Source organism: Bos indicus, chromosome 5 (assembly GCF_029378745.1).
Source record: "Bos indicus isolate NIAB-ARS_2022 breed Sahiwal x Tharparkar chromosome 5, NIAB-ARS_B.indTharparkar_mat_pri_1.0, whole genome shotgun sequence".
NCBI lineage: Eukaryota > Metazoa > Chordata > Mammalia > Artiodactyla > Bovidae > Bos > Bos indicus.
Genome location: NC_091764.1, coordinates 42,815,838 through 42,834,582, shown reverse-complemented (window position 1 = coordinate 42,834,582; position 18,745 = coordinate 42,815,838). Strand labels below are relative to the sequence as shown.

At 40.7% G+C, this 18,745-nt stretch overlaps 1 protein-coding gene and 1 pseudogene across 3 annotated transcripts in view; both read right to left on the bottom strand.

Annotated features, from left to right (window-relative positions):
• PTPRR (protein tyrosine phosphatase receptor type R) overlaps positions 1-18,745 on the bottom strand; it is a 274,630-nt gene that overhangs the window by 177,852 nt on the left and 78,033 nt on the right. The gene's annotated exons all lie outside the window — the stretch shown is intronic.
• On the bottom strand, positions 17,434-17,553 carry LOC139183385 (5S ribosomal RNA; annotated as a pseudogene).

Genomic DNA, 18,745 nt, shown 5'->3' with positions numbered 1-18,745 from the left:
GGTTGCAAAGAGTCAGACACAACTGAAGTGACTTAGCACACAATATGAACAATATTATTACTCTACTTTACAGCCAAGGAAATGGAACAGAAAGGCTAAGTTACTTGGTTAAATGCACCTAGACAGTAAATGATGGAGGCAGCACTCACTCTAGACAGCCAGTCCACTCCAGACAGCCTGGTTTAAGAGTGCTCACTCACAAATCACTGTATCATCCTGTTGCTAACAAAATTGTATCCAGTACCAAATATATGCCTCATAATTCTACAGAGTCAGAATCAGCCACTGACCATCTAAAATGTGGATGCATGGGCCTTGGTTCAGTGCTAATGGAGAGAAGAAGCCTGGCACTGCCTTAAAGCAGTGGTTGGTTTAGTCACTAAGCCATGTCCGACTCTTGCCATCCCATGAACTGTAACCTGCCAGGCTCCTCTGCTCATGAGATTCTCCAGGCAAGAATACTGGAGTGGGTTGTCATTTTTCTCCATAAAGCAGTGGAAGGTAGTGTTATTTGGTCTTTCATCAAATCCCTTCCCTATCAGGCCTCCATTGGAATAAACCTCCCATTTATTCTCGGTCCTACCGTGGAAAACCACACCCCTGTAAAAGACCTTGTTACAGCCTCTCCTGCCTTGTGGGCCCTCGTGGGGTCCCATTGCCCTGTTGGATATTTGTTCTGGAGGGCAGGCAGTGTGTGTATATCTCCCTCATCGTCTCACACTGTGCTTGGCACACAAAAGGTCCCCCCAAAATAACCTTTATAGTTGATACTTTAGCAATCCCAGCTCTTTTTCAATATAGAAAAGATATCATTCATTTCTTTTTCTTAAATAATAAGCTTTTATAAGTATATATCCCTTGATTTAAAAATATTAATGATCAATCTTGTTCTTCAGAAACTATTTTCCTACCAGAAAGGATTTTAAATATTTTTCATCTGAGACTTTCTGAAGTCCTGGATGAATCCCTACTAGAAAAGAAGGAGTGGGAGAGATGAGGTGAAAAGAAGAGGAAGGAGGTGATGAAGGAGAGAAGGAATTGGCAGGAGAGAGAAACTGTCAGTGGTATCAAAATACTAGGTTACTATTGAGAAAGAGGCTGAAATTTTGGTAACACCTTTCTATCAATTCATCTGGAAATGGAATAGTAGTGCTAATAGGGTGTGGAAGAGAAGGAGTGAGGTGCAAATGGAGCAGGGATAAAGGAGAAGGTGAGAAGAGGGTGGGAAGGGCTGGGCACTCATCCCCCTTCTCTCACACCAGCATAGGGGTGGTGCTAACACCAAGAACAGCTCGCACTAATGAGCCCTTCTGTGTCATCTGCTCCCTGACTCCTGCCTGGGAACTCCTTGAAATTTCTGTTTAATAACACTTGAGAAACACCTTCCACAAATCACAAAGAGCTAAGAATCCAGTCTTTTTATTTCGCATAACAAGATGTATATGGCTAGGCACAATAAGTTTTCCACAAACGATTCCGATTTAACATATTCTGTCCTCTTGATCTCAAAAGCACGTTTTATTTTATTTTTTTATTTTTATTTTTTTGCGGGAGAAGGAAGGCTTTATTTTTACTTGTAGCAAGTAGGGAGAACACTGGGGATCGTTCCAAAATGTAGTGTCTCCAAAACTTACATCATTTTTTTAATTGGAGGATAATTACTTTACAATATTGTGTTGATTTCTGCCATACAGCAACATGAATCAGCAATAGGTATAGATATATAGACATATGTCCCCTCTGTCTTGAACCTCCCTTCCACCTCCCACTCCATCTACCTCCTCTAGGCTGTCCAAGAGTACTGGATTTGAGTTCCCTGCATCATAAAGCCAATTCTCAATGGCTATCTGTTTTACATATGGTAATATATATGTCTCAAAGTTCTGCTCTCAAGTGGTCCCACCCTCTCCTTCCCCCACTGTGTCCACAAGTCTGTTCTTTACGTCTCTGTCTCCTATGCTGCCTTGCAGGTATGTTCATCAGTATCATCTTTCTAGATTCCATATAAACGCATTCATGTATGATAGTTGTTTTGCTCTTTCTGACTTACTTCACTGTGTATAATAATTGAAAAAGACATATGCACCCCAACGTTCATGGCAGCACCTATTTACAATAGCTAGCACTTGGAAATAACCTAGATATCCTTCAACAGATGAATGGATAAAGAAGATATGGTACATATATACAATGGAATATTACTCAGCTATTGAAAAAAAAGCATACTTTAAACTTGTCAATTCATGTGCCGAAAATTTTGATTTGAGAAAAAATACAGTCAACATAGACTGATCACATGAATGCTTAAAGAAATGAGCATTATCTTGTTACTAACAAAATTGCACCCAATTTCAAATATATGCCTCATAATTCTACAGGGTCAGAATCAGTCACCAACCATCTAAAATGTGGGTGCATGGGCCTTGGTTTAGTGCTAATGGAGAGAAGAGGCCTGGGCTGCCTTAAAGCAGTGAAGGCAGTGTTATTTGGTTTGTGTAACACTTTGAGTTCACTAGTTCTTTGCTCCAGATCATGTTCAATTCTCGGCCAAACACTCTCCAATGACTCTCCTTAGGTCCAAAAGAAAATCTTAAAATCCTTGCCACACCTCTCAAGGCCGGGTAGGATCTGATCTCTACCTCCTCTACCCTTCCGTCACCACCTTCTAGTCATACTGGTCTGCTTTTTATTCTGTGAACTTGCCAAGTTTATTCCTGCCTCAGGGCTTTGGCACTTGTTCTCTCCCCTGGCTAGAATGTTTTGCTATTTGAAGCTTTTCATGGTGAGCTTCTTCTCATACTTCAGACCTTGATTCATCGTCAGCTCTTTAGGATGTCTTCCTCTGTAGCCATTTCTAAACTAGCACTAACGCACCCCACTCCAGACACCTTCTTGGGTATGGCCCTCTAATATCACCTCCATGGCCCTTATCATGGCCTATGATCATCTTATTTACATAGTTACTTGTTGATTATCTGTTTTCCCTATCACAATGTTAGTTTCAGTAGGGCAAGGGTCCTTTTCTGTCCAGCATCTAAGATAGTATCTGATTCAAAAAAGGTACCTAAGAAACAAAGATAAAAGAGCAGATACTAATAAATATTTGCATAATAAATGACTAAATAAAGGTGTATCTCTTTTCCTTTGGTAATTAAACACATTGTAAGGTACATAATATGCCACAGAAGTAAATGAAGAGGGTAAGAGTAGCCTAGCATGTGACTATCACTAACAAGGTCATTTCTGTCTCCACATCCTTTGCCCATTCTTTTCTCCCTTTCTTACTCTTTAAAAAAAAAAAAAATTATTTATTTGTTTATCTGTCTGTGCTGGGTCCTAGTTGTGACATGTAGGATCTTTAGTTGCAGCATGAGAACTCTTAGTTATGGCATGTGGGATCTAGGTCCCTGACCAGGGATCGAACCCCAGTCCCTGCATTGGGACTGGGAAGCCTTAGCCACTGGACCATCAGGGAAGTCCCTCCCATTTTTCTTCTTGTCTTTACAGTTTCTCAACTCTGAACTAATAGTGCCTTTTGGGGAAAACATTTCTTAAGCCCACAGAGTTTGCTGTATAACTGTTGCAGTACTCACAGCTTATCTCTAAGTGACTCTCTCTCAGGAGAAGAAAGTGCTTTCAAATATGCACTTTGGTTTTCTTTTTCTCTCTGCATAACACCCATACACCACTGGCTGTACACAGGACAGATTGCTCACATGGTTGCATTCCCATGCTTAGCTTTGACCACCTTGGTGTTATTTCTTAGTCTGTAGTACTTTTTGTCACCCTGCTTATTTAACTTATATGCACAATAAATCATGAGAAACGTTGGGCTGGAGGAAGCACAAGCTGGAATCAAGATTGCTGGGAGAAATATCAATAACCTCAGATATGCAGATGACACCACCCTTATGGCACAAAGAAGAGGAACTAAAAAGCCTCTTGATGAAAGTGAAAGAGGAGAGTGAAAAAGTTGGCTTAAAGCTCAACATTCAGAAAACTAAGATCATGGCATCCGGTCTCATCACTTCATGGGAAATAGATGGGGAAACAGTGGAAACAGTGGCTGACTTTATTTTTCTGGGCTCCAAAATCACTACAGATAGTGATTGCAGCCATGAAATTAAAAGACGCTTACTCCTTGGAAGGAAAGTTATGACCAACCTAGACAGCATATTAAAAAGCAGAGACATTACTTTGTCAACAAAGGTCTGTCTAGTCAAGGTTATGGTTTTTCCAGTGGTCATGCATGGATGTGAGAGTTGGACTATAAAGAAAGCTGAGCACCGAAGAATTGATGCTTTTGAACCGTGGTGTTGGAGACGACTCCTGAGAGTCCCTTGGACTGCAAGGAGATCCAACCAGTCCCTCCTAAAGGAGACCAGTCCTGGGTGTTCATTGGAAGGACTGATGTTGAAGCTGGAACTCCAATCCTTTGGCCACCTGATGCGAAGAGCTGACTCACTGGAAAAGACCCTGATGCTGGGAAAGATTGAGGGCAGGAGGAGAAGGGGATGACAGAGGATGGGATGGTTGGATGGTATCACCGACTCAATAGACATGGGTTTGGGTAAGCTCCAGGAGTTGGTGATGGACAGGGAGGCCTGGCATGCTGCAGTTCATGGGGTCGCAAAGAGTCAGACATGACTGAGCAACTGAACTGAAGTACTTTCTGACACTGTTTGCAAAGTACTTCATAACAATTTTTATAACCTAGAAGAATGTAGCTAGCTTTCTGCATTTATTCACTTTGATCTCCTCTAAGTCTGTCAACAAATGCACAGTGGCACCAAAAGCAACATTAATCTTGTTATAAATTTTCACAAAACAAACCAGTTAAGGATAACTATTGATTGTGCACTGTGACTAAATCCTTCATTTTTCATATTTTTTGGGAACTTGAAAGCTAGCTCTTCTAACTCCTGATATTTACTCATTTGAAAGAAACATTTTTGGATTCCTTCTGTATTCCAGGCACCAGGGCTGGGGACCCTGAAGACACAAAGTCTAATGAGATTTGTGTTCCCCATATCTTCAAGGATCTTGTAGTCCAAACCAACAACTGTCGCACATGGAGACAGATGGAGACAAGTGTCAGGACCTATAGAAACACAGAACGTCAGCTCCCCTCAGGCATGTAAGTTCCATGCAGGCGGGGACTTGTCTATTCTGTATATAGTGTCTAGAACTGGTACATTATAGTCACATTACATTATAGTCACAGTACATTATAGAATGAATTAATCTAAATCAGATTGTGCAGTCAAGTAAGATTACTTAGAAGGAAGATTGAGAAGGAGTCATCTTGAGAAAGAATGATAGGTAAGAACATTCTAACTTCCCCTGCTCTTTGCTCTGAGTCATGCAGGGCTGGGGGAAACCCTCAGGTTATTACAAACCACTGTGTGTGGTGACGTAAGCATCTAAGAGAACAACTTGGGTATATATACATTTATTTACATTCTCTTTAAATCTGAATTCGGTGTATATTGATGGTTGAGTCTAAGCTTTTCTCCCTCACATATTGCATTTCAAAGACAATTGCAGTATTACATGGCATAAGAAAATGTGTCTCAAAAAACTATGAAAAGTTGTCATCAAGTCTCCCTTTTCTGAATGGCACTTTTGGACAGAGAAGTGTGTTTTGAGTAAGGACACAGATGAGGACCTTGACCTCTCACTCATAAACCAATCTTCTAAGGTGCCCTGCTTTCTGTGGTCACCCTTATCAGTCAATTGGTATTGACTGAGAGGTTCATGGGTTGATGGTGATCAGGCCTATCCATGATTTCTTTTCTTTAATTAAAAAAAATTGTATAAAATTGGTGTGAATTTTATTTTTTCCAGCTGTATTGTATGCATGTGGGAATTTTGCTTCCCAGTCAGGGATCAAACCTATGTCACCTGTCGTGGAAGTGGCAAGTCCTAGCCACTGGACCCCAGAGAAGTCTCACCCATGACTTCTTAAGAACTAAAAATGATTTTGTATATTATCATAAAACTTATAATGTGCTTCTGGAGAACAAAGTTGTGTTACAATTAGCAGATATTTTACTCCTCCTATTTAGGCAAATAAAATTAAGGCTCAGATTGATGAATTGATTTGCTGAAGACCACAAAGTTAGACAGTGGAGGGGCTGGACCTTGGTCTCAGAATTTGGGTTCGGGTCTAGTGCTCATTGTCCCACTCTGTGTTCCCTCCAAGGGAACAGCAAGACTGGAGGTACCAATGGAGCCACCAGACATAAAATGAAAAAAAGAGGAGCATGAGGTCCTGAGGTTAAAAGATCTATGCAGTAGGGTATTCTGGCCATCATAGCAACTGGATATAACTGTGGATGATGTATTAGTTAAAGTAGGATAGGTGATGATTCAGTAACAAAGGGCTCCACATGTTCAGGAGCTTTATTGATAAAGAACTATTATCACTCACGCACCTCATGTACAAAAGATGCACCCCATGTACAAAGGATGCTCATTATAACATTTCAGAGACCCAGGCTGAAGGAGGCTTCATGTGACATGCTTCCATAATCTCAGAAGCAAGAAAAAGAGCACAATTTACAGTACAAAGGCTCTAAAGCTTTAGAGCAGAAGTGGATTATATCGCCTAAAGCAAGTTGCATGGCCAAGTCTGCCACCAATACTCTCCCAGGGAAGAGCAAGCAATCTCCTGAAGGGTAGTTCAGTCTACTACAGCTGCTCGAGCAGCTTCTGTTATCTTTTAAAACTGTAACATCTATGGATAGCAACTTTGCCAAACTGGCACCTCTGAATCTGAAAGGCAATCACTGATCTCTCACCTGACCAGGCTGTCAACATTCTGTGCTTCTGCCAGAGGTCATCTTTGTGCAAGGATATGATCACTTTGCCAGAGAGAAAAAGCTGTCATCAGGGGTTCTAAGGTCTCTTTTGTATCCAAATGCACTGTCTGGAATGGCGAATCAAAGTAACTATGAAACATTTTACACATAGCCAGCCACTAGGCTAAGCTCTGTGAAAGATATTCAGTACCTAGCACAGTGTCTAATATATACAGTGTTGATAATAGCTAATCCACACCTAGCCTCTTTTTAGACTTCACCTGTTTTAGCTTTTTTAAGTTCTCATAACTCTAAGAAAAAGTTACTGTTATTATCCCCACTTTACAGATGAGGAAAAGGTGACTGGCACAGACAGGTTAAATCACTTTAACCTCGAGTTCCCCTAATGAATAGTGATTCGAATTAAGAAAGCCCACACTTTTAACCCCACTGTGTAAAGCTGAAAATGATAAATGTTGAATATATTAATTAATTCTTCATTTTAAATTTGTGAATTGGGGGATAGGAGTAGGTTTATATGTGTTCTGTTGGCAATTCACCAGAAGGCACTATCTCATTTTTTTGGACCCAGCAGACTTAATGGGCTAATAATCACCAATCAATAGCCTAGGTAAAGTCTCAGTTGAGCTCTTTCAGATATTATTTTGGCATTCTCTGTTACAAGGAGCCAAACTGCAGAGAAAAGTGAAAGGAGGTTCTCTGAGCCCACCCATGGAGAAGATGGAATCAGAGGAAATGAGGGTTTCCCAACCCTCCCTTCAGCTGCGGAATGCTCTGGCTTCACTCTGGGTGAAGAATTCTGTTGTTACAAATGCTACAAAATAGAGCAACCCACACAAGTGGTACCATTTTCGTTTTGGCTGGTGTTCTGCAAAGCTGGCTCTCGGAGGACAGATGGCAAGCTGTCACTTCAGGCCTGCTTTTTGGCTCACCTGCATGTAGCCACATGAAGCTTTCTGTTTCTTAAGAAAGCATTTCTTTTCTCAGGTCATATTTATAGTTCCTGACACCTCATTGCTCCTCCTAGATCTCTTAAAGTCTTAACGATCAGGAAGTCTTCCAACATGGATCTTCCCACTTAAATCCCAACGTTTCTTCTAGTAGCACCCTAATGCCATTCAAACCTGACTCTGCCTGCTCTTGCTCACCAACATTTTAGTTTTAATGCTCACATTCTGAAACAAAATCTTTCTTGCCCAAATTTAGCGTCTCCTCCAAGACCTAAATAGATACAGGCAGATCTCAGAGATATTCTGGGTTTGGTTTGAGGCTACCATGATAAAATAAGCATTGAAATGCAGTGAGTCCCATGGATTTTTTGGTTTCCCAGTGCATATAAAAGTTGTATTTATGTTATACTGTAGCCTATTAAGTGTGCAATAGCATTATGTTTTAAAAAACAATATGCCTACCTCAATGAATAAAATACTTTATTGCTAAAAAATGCTAACCATCATCGGAGAAGGCAATGGCACCCCACTCCAGTACTTTTGCCTGGAAAATCCCATGGACGGAAGAGCCTGGTAGGCTATAGTCCATGGGGTCGCTAAGAGTCAGACACGACTGAGCGACTTCACTTTCACTTTTCACTTTCATGCACTGGAGAAGGAAATGGCAACCCACTCCAGTGTTCTTGCCTGGAGAATCCCAGGGACGGGGGAGCCTGTTGGGCTGTCGTCTATGGGGTCGCACAGAGTTGGACATGACTGCCACGACTTAGCAGCAGCAGCAGCTAACCATCATCTGAACCTTCCACAAGTCACAATCATTTTGCTGGTGGAGGGTTTGAAGTATTGTGAAAATTACCAAAATGTGACACAGAGACACAAAATGAGCCAATGCTGTTGGAAAACTGGCACTGATGGGCTTGCTTAATGCTGGGTTGTGACAAACTTTCAATTTGTAAAGAAAAAAAACTTGAGTATCTGCAAAGTGTAATAAAACAAAATGTAATAGGCATGCCAGGATAACCTTATCTTACCAAATTTTCTATTCTCAATGCCTGGAATAGAATAAGAGGGCAGAATGTCTTGCTCACTACAGCAACACTGTTTATTTAAGTCATGGCAAGGCAACTGTCCCATATGCTGGAAGCTTTATGATTCATTGGTAAATGAATTCATAAGCTCTTGCATTTCTGTAGATCAGGGGTTGGAAATTCAAATGCCAACAGTGAGCAGACAAGTAAAAACAATGAATAAAGTGAGCAGGGCTGGAGAGTAGTAGTCAGAAACAGAGTTGAGGTTCTAGCTACAGGGCCAGCAGCTTGGAGCTCTGGCCAATTGTTGCTGTGTGCAAAAGCAGACTCCATGCTGCCAGAGATGATTTTTCTAGAGAAGTTTAAAACTCAGATTTTTAAAACTGTGAAAATCTCTGATTTTTATTTTTAAATTTTTTCTATTTTTTTCTTGTTGTTAAAGTTTTAATTTTATATTATAGCCAATTAACAGTGTAGTGATAGTTTCAGGTGAAGAGCAGAGTGACCTAGCCATACAAATACATGTATCCATTCTCCCCCAAACTTCCCACCCATCCAGTCTGCCACATAACATTGAGCCAAGTTCCCTGTGCTATACAGTAGGACCTTGTTGGTTATCCATTTTAATATAGCAGTGTGTACATGTCCATCCCAAACCCTTTAACTATCCCCACTCTGATGGTAACCATAAGTTCATTCTCTAAGTCTGTGAGTCTGGAAAGCCTCTGATTTTTCAGTGTTACCTGAAGCTGAAAAATATTATGGGGAAAGGACTTTATAGGCAGAGAGAATTTGAGAGAATGTGGTATGTCTGAAATTAAAGCAATTTCATGTACTAGGGAGTAGTGCATGCTAGGCAATAATGGAAAGTGGGCTGGAAAGTCACGTGGATTTTATCCTGCAGGTGATGAGAATATATGGAAGGATGTTAGTGGTTATATGGTGCAGATTCACCTTTATATTTGAGTGGTTAAGAGGATGAGTTGAGGAGAAAACTGGGGTTGGAGCAGAAGTCAGGAGGATGCCACACCATTTCTGGGAAACATGTCGAGGATCTAACATACACAGGGATGCAGAGGACATATGGACTTAAGAATTCGTAGGAAGAGAAGCAGCAGGAAGTGGTGATGAGGTCAGAGTGGTAACGAGGGAGAAGCAAGGACACAGGCTGCCAGTCAAGTTTCTAGGTTGGAAAAATGAGTGGGGAGTGACTCCTGTCATTCCCTGAGGCTGGAAATATGGGGACAAGAGTAAGCATGGTGGATTCATGGTGTGGGGAAGTGGAGGTAACAAGTTCAGGTTTTGACAAGTTCTGTATGATATGCTGTGAGGTATTCAGGTGGGCTGGAGACAATTTCTGGGGAGACATCACTGTAAAGACTGCCTGAAGTCCTGGGAGTGGAGGGTGAGACAGGAAATACCTTGGGATCAGAAGCTGGAGCACAACAGCCTTTAAGGTGGGGAGTTGAGGATGATGTCTTAGGGGTTTAAGGAAGACAATCAATGAAGACAATACTCTTACTCACATCACATGTACCCTTGAAGATTTGGATCCTACAACCAAAAAGCCTCAGTAGGCAGGAGAAAGCAATGCTTCCCTGCCCCTACACATTGCAGTGGTTTGGATATCTAAGCTGACAAGTGGCAAGCTCACTTTGCATGTAGCAATCCAATGGAAAACCCCTGATGGAACAAATGTGACATCTAGAATGGTCCCTGAAAAGGCCCCAGACAGGACAGACTCAATACATGGAAGAAGCTTTCCTGGGACTGCTCAATCCCTCCCATGCATTTCTTCTTCAAACAGTCACTGCAGCTACAAATGTTATCACACCAGGAAAAGGATGTACAATGATTTTGGCTTTGACTCCATCAGCAGGCTTTCTAGAAACTCAGGCAGTTATTGACTTTTGAGTCTGCATTCAGAAATTGTGGGCACATTGTGGGGAACAGAAACCTTGTCTTCTGCCACAGATGTCAGCGTCATGGAGCGTGGGCTAAAGTTAACTGCAAATTATCACCTGACACTGGGGTGCCAGATGTCCCCGTGCTATTACTGTGGGACTCCAGTAGTTCCATGGCACCTTGGCGGCCTTTAGAATATGGTAACTATTTTTGAAATGTATTTCTAAAAAAAATGTATTTACATTTACTGATATTATCTTTTATAATTTTTTAAAATCTATTTTATTTAAAAAATGTTTTAAAGTTTTGTAGGGCTGCAAGCTTTTGCCCCATTTTTATCGTGACAAGCTTATAGATGTATGTAGCAAAGCCCCACTGAATGACGATGTTCTGAACCATCTCTCTCTGCATATCCTCAAATCTCTAGGGCCATCTAACTGAAAGTTTTGATACATGAAGATCTTTGTTCAGTCTTTTCAACTGACAAAATCACATGGGTAGTGTAAAGTGCAGAATTAGCTCATTTTCTCAAATTAGTTTGATGTTGGCACCTAGTAGAGACCTAACTATTTGAGTGATTCAAACCACAAGAACTCAAGTGATGGGAATGTAAGACTGATCAGGGCAGGGTTTTCCTTTCTTTCATTCATTGCTGCTCCTTCAGTGGTTGGAATCATGCCTAGGACCCAGCAGGTCTTTGATGTACAGTTGTTAACTAATAGAATGAATTTACTCCCAGGTAATCCTTAAAAGTAAACCATAGGAAAAGAACATTTTTAAAGGAGGAAAATTACATTTGTCATTCTGCATACAAGGTATCTATCCTGATTACTTGCTTCCTAGCTAGAAAATATTTCTTTAGCATCTCTTACTGGAAGTAATTGATGCTAAAAGTTAATTTACAGTCAAACATATGTCAATAGTTAGTTGCAGGGATGACTTGGAGAAAACAGCATTGGCTTGTAGTCAAAGACAAGGCTGCCCCTGAACTGTGCACCATCCTGGAGAAGCTGGCCACAGACCCTTGGCTGAAGTAGCCTATGAATCTGGCTAACTACTCCTGGGTAAACAAGCCAGAAACTGGGAGCTCTGCCCACTGTGAATCTGGAGACAGAGAGGAGGAGCCTGAGTGAAGACATGTGGGGCCTCTTTCCCCTACTTTTCTCCACTCACTTAGGAAATCCTATTGCTTTCAGGCCTCTTTCATTCAGAAAAGTAAATTTTCCAAGAATTAGATCCAATTCACCTTCTAAAAGCTCATATGTAAGTTTGATCAATGCTAGAACAAAAGCTAGTGATACTGTTACCACACCAAACTGGAGTCTGCTTGCCTGTGTGCAGTAAAGCCAACCTACCGACACTGGGTTATGGTGAAGAAAAGTACAGCATTTATTGCAGCACACCAAGCAAGGAGTCCAGGTAACTAGTGCTTAACAGGCCCAAATTCCTCGCATGGTGCCCTGTAATAAACACTGCACTTCCCTTCACCACAACCTGATGTCAGTAAATTGACCTGGAACTATTTTTTTCACTACCTTTAAAAAACATATTGGTGTTCATTTAATTTTGTACTACTAAAAGACTTTCAATCTGTGAACTTCTGAAAGTCTTAAAAGTTTAAAAATTCTCTTTCTACTCTTGTATGTGTGTTAGTCACTCAGTTGTGTCTGACTCTTTGCAACCCAATGGACTATAGCCCATCAGGCTCCTCTGTCTATGGAATTCTCCAGGCAAGAATACTGGAGTGGGTTGCTATTCCCTTCTTCAGGAGATCTTCATGAGCCAGGGATTGAACCCAGGTCTCCTACATTGCTGGCAGATTATGAGTGACCAGAGAAGCCCACTCTTGTATATGAATATGCATGTATTTTTGTTTCCTCTGACTTGGTACAAACTCATCTCGTATGTGGAATTTGTGGAACTGGTTAGCCAAATGACCAGAGTATTTAATTTATTTCCTTCAGCATTTTCCAAAGTAAAGCAACTTTGTTAGTAAAAAAAAAAAAAAAAAGAAAGAAAGAAAAGAAAAAGGTAAGAAGAGATAAAAAGAGATGTAGCTCTAAATGTAGGTCAGTCAGAAATCCAAGACACTGTATTTTGCCCAAGCATTTATACCTGGTTCCAGTGCTGGCTTTCTCAAGTGAAAATCCCCCCACTTGGATACGTCTTTCAATCAGTAAGACAAAAGATGCTGGGCTATGTAATCTCTGAGTGTTCTATTTTTTATCTTTTACATTGCTAAAGTCATTGACTGCCTTCATGATCAGTTACTTTCGATGTCTTTAAGCACTGACCAGTTACTTTATTTACCTTAATTTGATGGAATATTATGACTTCTCCATTATAAGTTCAATTTATATATTTCTTTTGCTGACTATTACAAAGAAAGCTATTGACTTGGAAATGCCCCTTCTTCACTATGTTCCTAGAGTCTGGGCCTCATTTTCTCAAAATTCCTTTAAAAAAGAAACAAAAAATTTCAAGATACCAACAAAACATCTTAAAAATATCGAGAATAAGTAATCCATGGAAGGTGGTAGCTTCAGAGGTTCATCCACATGACTGCTAATCCTACATTATGATTGATGTGTTATTGTAAATGAGGTTGCATATTGACTACCTAATGTAGATTTGGTCTCAAATCAATCTAATTTGTTTAAGTAGAGCTACTAACTATTTAGCACAAGTTTTATCTACTCTAAAGGTCAATAAAACATAAAACCTGTTGACGTCATTCTTTCTTAATGCATTCTGGCAAAGGATAAAGCTTGTGGATGCTGTCTGCATAAAAGTGATTTATGTCACACATTATTGGTTGAGATTATCTGGGAGCGAAAGAGAAGAATTCTGGGCTATTTGAGATCCTAGATTATTTGGTTGGCCAGAAAGGCAACCACTTAAAGACAGAATGTAGGCAACCATAAACCAAAAATGATATCCCAAGAATATAGTGGAAAATGACTGTAAACTGGTAGCAAAGGCAAGTAAAGTGACAACACGCAAACAGAAATACATAAAGGAATACAAAGGGAGAAACAGGCAGCCAGAAACAGATCAAAACCAGGCACATTAGCACAGGAATAAGGTGAAGATACACATACAAAGGTCTGGGCCAAATCTAGTTTGACTGGTAGGGATTGTTCTAGCTCTCTGCACTGGGACTGCTGATTACTCACCCAATATCCAGACTCTCCATTTGCCTTAACTAATAGGATCCTTCACATTTTAGCTGAACATGTAGCCACCTGTCTACAGATTACATTTCCCAGCCTCTTTTGCAGCTTTGCTATGTGACTCAACTCTAGCTAATGAGAAGTCAGTAGTAGAGTCTGCACCTTTCTGCATACCTTTGAACAGAAGCTGTCTGTCCTCTGCTTCATTCCCTGCTTATGGACCAGAATGTGGATACTGTGATGCTGAAGATGCTATGACACTGTGATGTGAATGTATAGAAATATCTCCTAAAGTAGGGTGGGATGGCAAGAAAGACACAACGTGGGTCTCAGATAAGCTCATTTGTTGTTGTTGTTCAGTCACTAAGTCGTGTCCAACTCTTTGGGACCCCATGGACTGCAGGACGCCAGGCTTCCCTGTCCTTCACCATCTCCCAGAGTTTGCTCAAACTCACATCCCTTGAGTTGAAGATGCTATCCAACCATCTCATCCTCTGTCTTCCCCTTCTCCTCTTGTCCTCAATCTTTCCCAGCATCAGGGTCTATTCTAATGCACTGGATCTTCACATTAGGGGGCCAAGTATTGGAGCTTCAACTTCAGCATCAGTCCTTCCAATGAATATTCGGGGTTGATTTCCTTTAGGATTGACTGGTTTGATCTCTTTGCAGTCCAAAGGACTCTCAAGAGTCTTCTCCAGCCCCACAGTTCAAAAGCATCAATTTTTCAGATGAGCTCATAGATCAGAACTTTTCTGCCCACTTGATATACCTATCAGGCTAGATTTCTATAGGAAAGAAAAGTAAAACCACTGAACTGATATCCTAATTCACTCAAACTTTTTTTACTTCTCTTTATTCTGTGTGTGTGAACATATATGTCTAAAAGACATTTGATACATCATTGATCATTGAACATGATTACCACAAGTCAAATGGCTTAAATTGCTAAAGATTACGGGGAAAAACCTTAGGAATATGTAATTGCAACACATGCTTCATCTCTGAAGCTATACAGGCTATTTTTAAACTATTATACTCTAGCATAATTGTGTCGATATTGATTTGGGGTATCTAAGTCAGGGGGATAAAACATTCCATGAGATATCATTTTATGGTCTGCAAACTCCTTTCTTTTAATGATATTAGAGTACCATGGACAGTTAGCGAGTAAAAGAAGTGATTACTGAATTATCAACCTTGTGATAGGTAGAAAGAACCTGGTTATGATATGGTTCTGAGCTTACCCACTTGATGACTGATTGATTGTGCTCATATGTGAGCAAGGCATAGAGTTTGGCTTCCCTCCACTGGGACACTGGTTGGTACTCTTATTGGTACTTAAAATATCTTTCCTAGAAGCAGATATAAACTACTACCAGTTCAAAACCAACATGCCTATGCCATCCTGCAATATTAATGCCCTCTTATTGGCTTGTCTGTTGTCCCATAAAAAGTGATCAAGTCTTTGGATTCTGAAATGTGAATTAAGTAACTACAGTCACTGGATTCTGATTTTCTGTTTGTTCCTGAATGCCACTGAATTCATGTAATACTATTGCCATAACAAATTACTGAAATTTCATGCCTGAAATAATATAAATTTATCGTATAGCTTTGTAGGTCAGAGATCTCACATGGGTTTCACTGGGCTAAAATGTGTCTACCAGACCACATTCTTTTCTGCAGGTGCTAGGGCTGGGGTGAACTCATTTCTTTTGCCTTTTCCCATTTCTAGAGGATGTCATGTTCCTTGTCTTGTGGTTTCCTCCTTTCATTTTCAAGGGTGCCAATAGCACACTGAGTCCTCCTCACACTGTAACACTCTCACATTGCTTCTTCTCCACTTTAAGGACCCTTGTGATTTCATTGGCCAGGATAGTCTCCTCATCTTGAGGTCAGTTTATTAGCAAACTTGATTCCATCTACAACTTTATTTCCCCTTTGCCATGTACAGTAACACATACACAGGTTCCAGGAATTAGGACATGGACTTTTTGAGGTATTATTCTGTCTACCATAAGCATTTCTGAGTTAAATGGACTAATTTCTGAATCTTTGATTGTAGCCAGCTGCTTCATCCACTAGAGTCTTTCCAACACAGGATAGAGATTTACATGATTCTGAACAATTGGTGTGACAGCACACAGGACAGTGAAACATGGGTCATCGTCGAAAACTGTGGGGAGAACCCACTGCAAATTCCTCCCCCCTTAAGAATGTTTGAGGCCTTGTGGGGGAGGCAGGCATTGTCCTTGTGTCTGCATTTGAATATCCTTCACCACATATCTTCCCTGGTGGCTCAGATGGTAAAGAATCTGCCTGCAATGTAGAGAACGGGTTTGATCCCTGGTTGGGAAGATCCCCTAGAGAAAGGAATGGCTACCCCAGTATCCTTGCCTGAAGAATTCCATGGACAGAGGAGCCTGATGGACTACGGTCCATGGGGGTCCCAAAGAGTTGGATATGACCAAGCGACTAACCGACTAACACCTTCACTTTTCACTTCTGCTACATAGCAGGAGATTAAGGTTAATCTAATTCCAGCATAATTCCTCCACCAGAATTATCAGAACAGGGGTTAGATTTAACAGAGATACCACGAAGTCACTATGCATACAAATATACTATGATCAATATGGTCAGATTATCTTCTTATCTCGAATTTTTACAATTGGCTTTACCTCAGAGATAAGAGACCCTTACAATCAATTTCTTTTGTACTCTCAGTAACTAAGCCTTCTTTGGTTGGTTTTAGAGAAATCCCTGTACTGAGCCTTTTCTCTGCCACAGAAGAGCCATTCAGTGGAAATTCTATCTCAGCTTAATTGGACTCAGACTGCAATGTACCAACAAAATATCATAATGCATAAACAGCTACAGCCACCCTTCACCTGAACTACCTGTGAATCAGCAGTAGAGTTAAGATGCAGTGCCTCAATATGCTGGATGACAAGAAGATCTAATGTTAAACTTATTAATATGATACGGGTAATTCAATTTCCTGTAGAGGTATCACATAATTTTCCATATTTCTTAGAAGAAAGAAAGTGAAGTCGCTCAGTCATGTCCGACTCTTTGCTACCCCGTGGACTGTAGCCCACCAGGCTCCTCTGTCCATGGGATTTTCCAGGAGTGGGTTGCCACTTCCTTCTCCAGGGGATCATCCCAACCCAGGGATCCAACCCAGGTCTCCCTCATTGCAGGCAGATGCTTTAACCTCTGAGCCACCAGGGAAGCCCAAAATGAAGTTGCTCAATTGTGTCCGTCTCTTTGAGACCCCATGGACTGTAGCCTACCAGACTTCTCCGTCCATGGGATTTTCCAGGCAAGAGTACCAGAGTAGATTGCCATTTCCTTCTCCAGGGGATCTTCCCGACCTGGGGATCGAACCCAGGTCTCCCACATTGCAGGCAGATGTTTTACCCTCTGAGCCACCTCAAAAATGGCAGAAGATAGTGGAACACTATCCATGGACTGTAGCCTACCAGGATCCTCTGTCCATGGGATTTTCCAGGCAAGAATACTGGAGTGGGTTGCCATTTTCTTCTCCATAAGCCTACAGCATCTGGTATTCCCAGGTGGTCTCCCATCCAAGTACTAACCAGACCGACCCTGCTTAGCTTCCAAGATCAGAGGAGACAAGGCGCGTTCAGGGTGGTATGCTGCTGTTGCTAAGTTGCTTCAGTCGTGTCTGACTCTGTGCGACCCTACAGATGGTAGCCCACCAGGCTCCTCCGTCCCTGGAATTCTCCAGGCAAGAATACTGAAGTGGGTTGCCATTTCCTTCTTCAATGTATGCATGTATGCTAAGTCACTTCAGTCATGTCTGACTCTGTGTGACCCCACGGACAGCAGCCCACCAGGCTTCTCTGACCACAGTATTCTCCAGGCAAGAATACTGCAGTGGGTTGCCATTTGGGCCATAGACTTATCTCCATTTGCATCACAAACTGAATATCCCTCATCCCTTGGCTGATTCTCTCAACCATGACTTGGGTGATCTCCCCCAAATTATTAGTATCTCTACAAGGTAACTCTTGCAACATGACTCTGATTCTGAGTACCAGAGTCCATAGGAAAAGCTGAAAACTAGGACATAATTGCATGATGTGATGCTTAAGATTGGGTAAAGTAAGAAAACCTTAGTCATGGAGTTGAAAGCCTATTGAAAATAAGGTAAGGATTGAAAGTGTAAAATAATTCTGATTTTTACACAACACAATAGTATCTTAAAATATTCAAATGTAAAATATTCACATTCCAAATGTTTCATGTAAGCTGAATAAAAGACAACTTTCCTCCCAATTTAATAAAAAGTTCTGATACCAGATTACTACTTACTCATTTAATTGCTCACAGCATTAGTTTTCACCATAAATTTAAAATCCAATTAACATTTTATTAATGAGAGTATATGCATGGGCACATAGTATTTATAAAACAATTTACTAATACTCTGCTGATAAGCCTTTCTGTTAACATTCCCCTGGTGCTCTATTAGTATTAGCATTGCAATTTTCTTTATCAATACTCAAGTCTCCTAGCTTCAAATTTAATTTTACAAGTTTTCAAAAACAAAATACAATGTTAATATTTCCCCTGAAGGAACTTAGAGCCAAATTTCCTCTTTAAAAGCACAGCAAAGAAATTCCTACGGAAATGAAAATACGTTGTATTTGTAAACAACTGCTACCACTTTTTATGTAAGACTTCTGAATTTTGCTTTTTTATATGAATATATTTTACCTTTTCCCTATAATTTTCTATAAGGAGCACAACAGATTATAATGAACATAACCAGATCTGTAAAATCATTGAATTGCTCAAATACCATTCTTTGGGAAATCTTCATCTAATGAAGACCT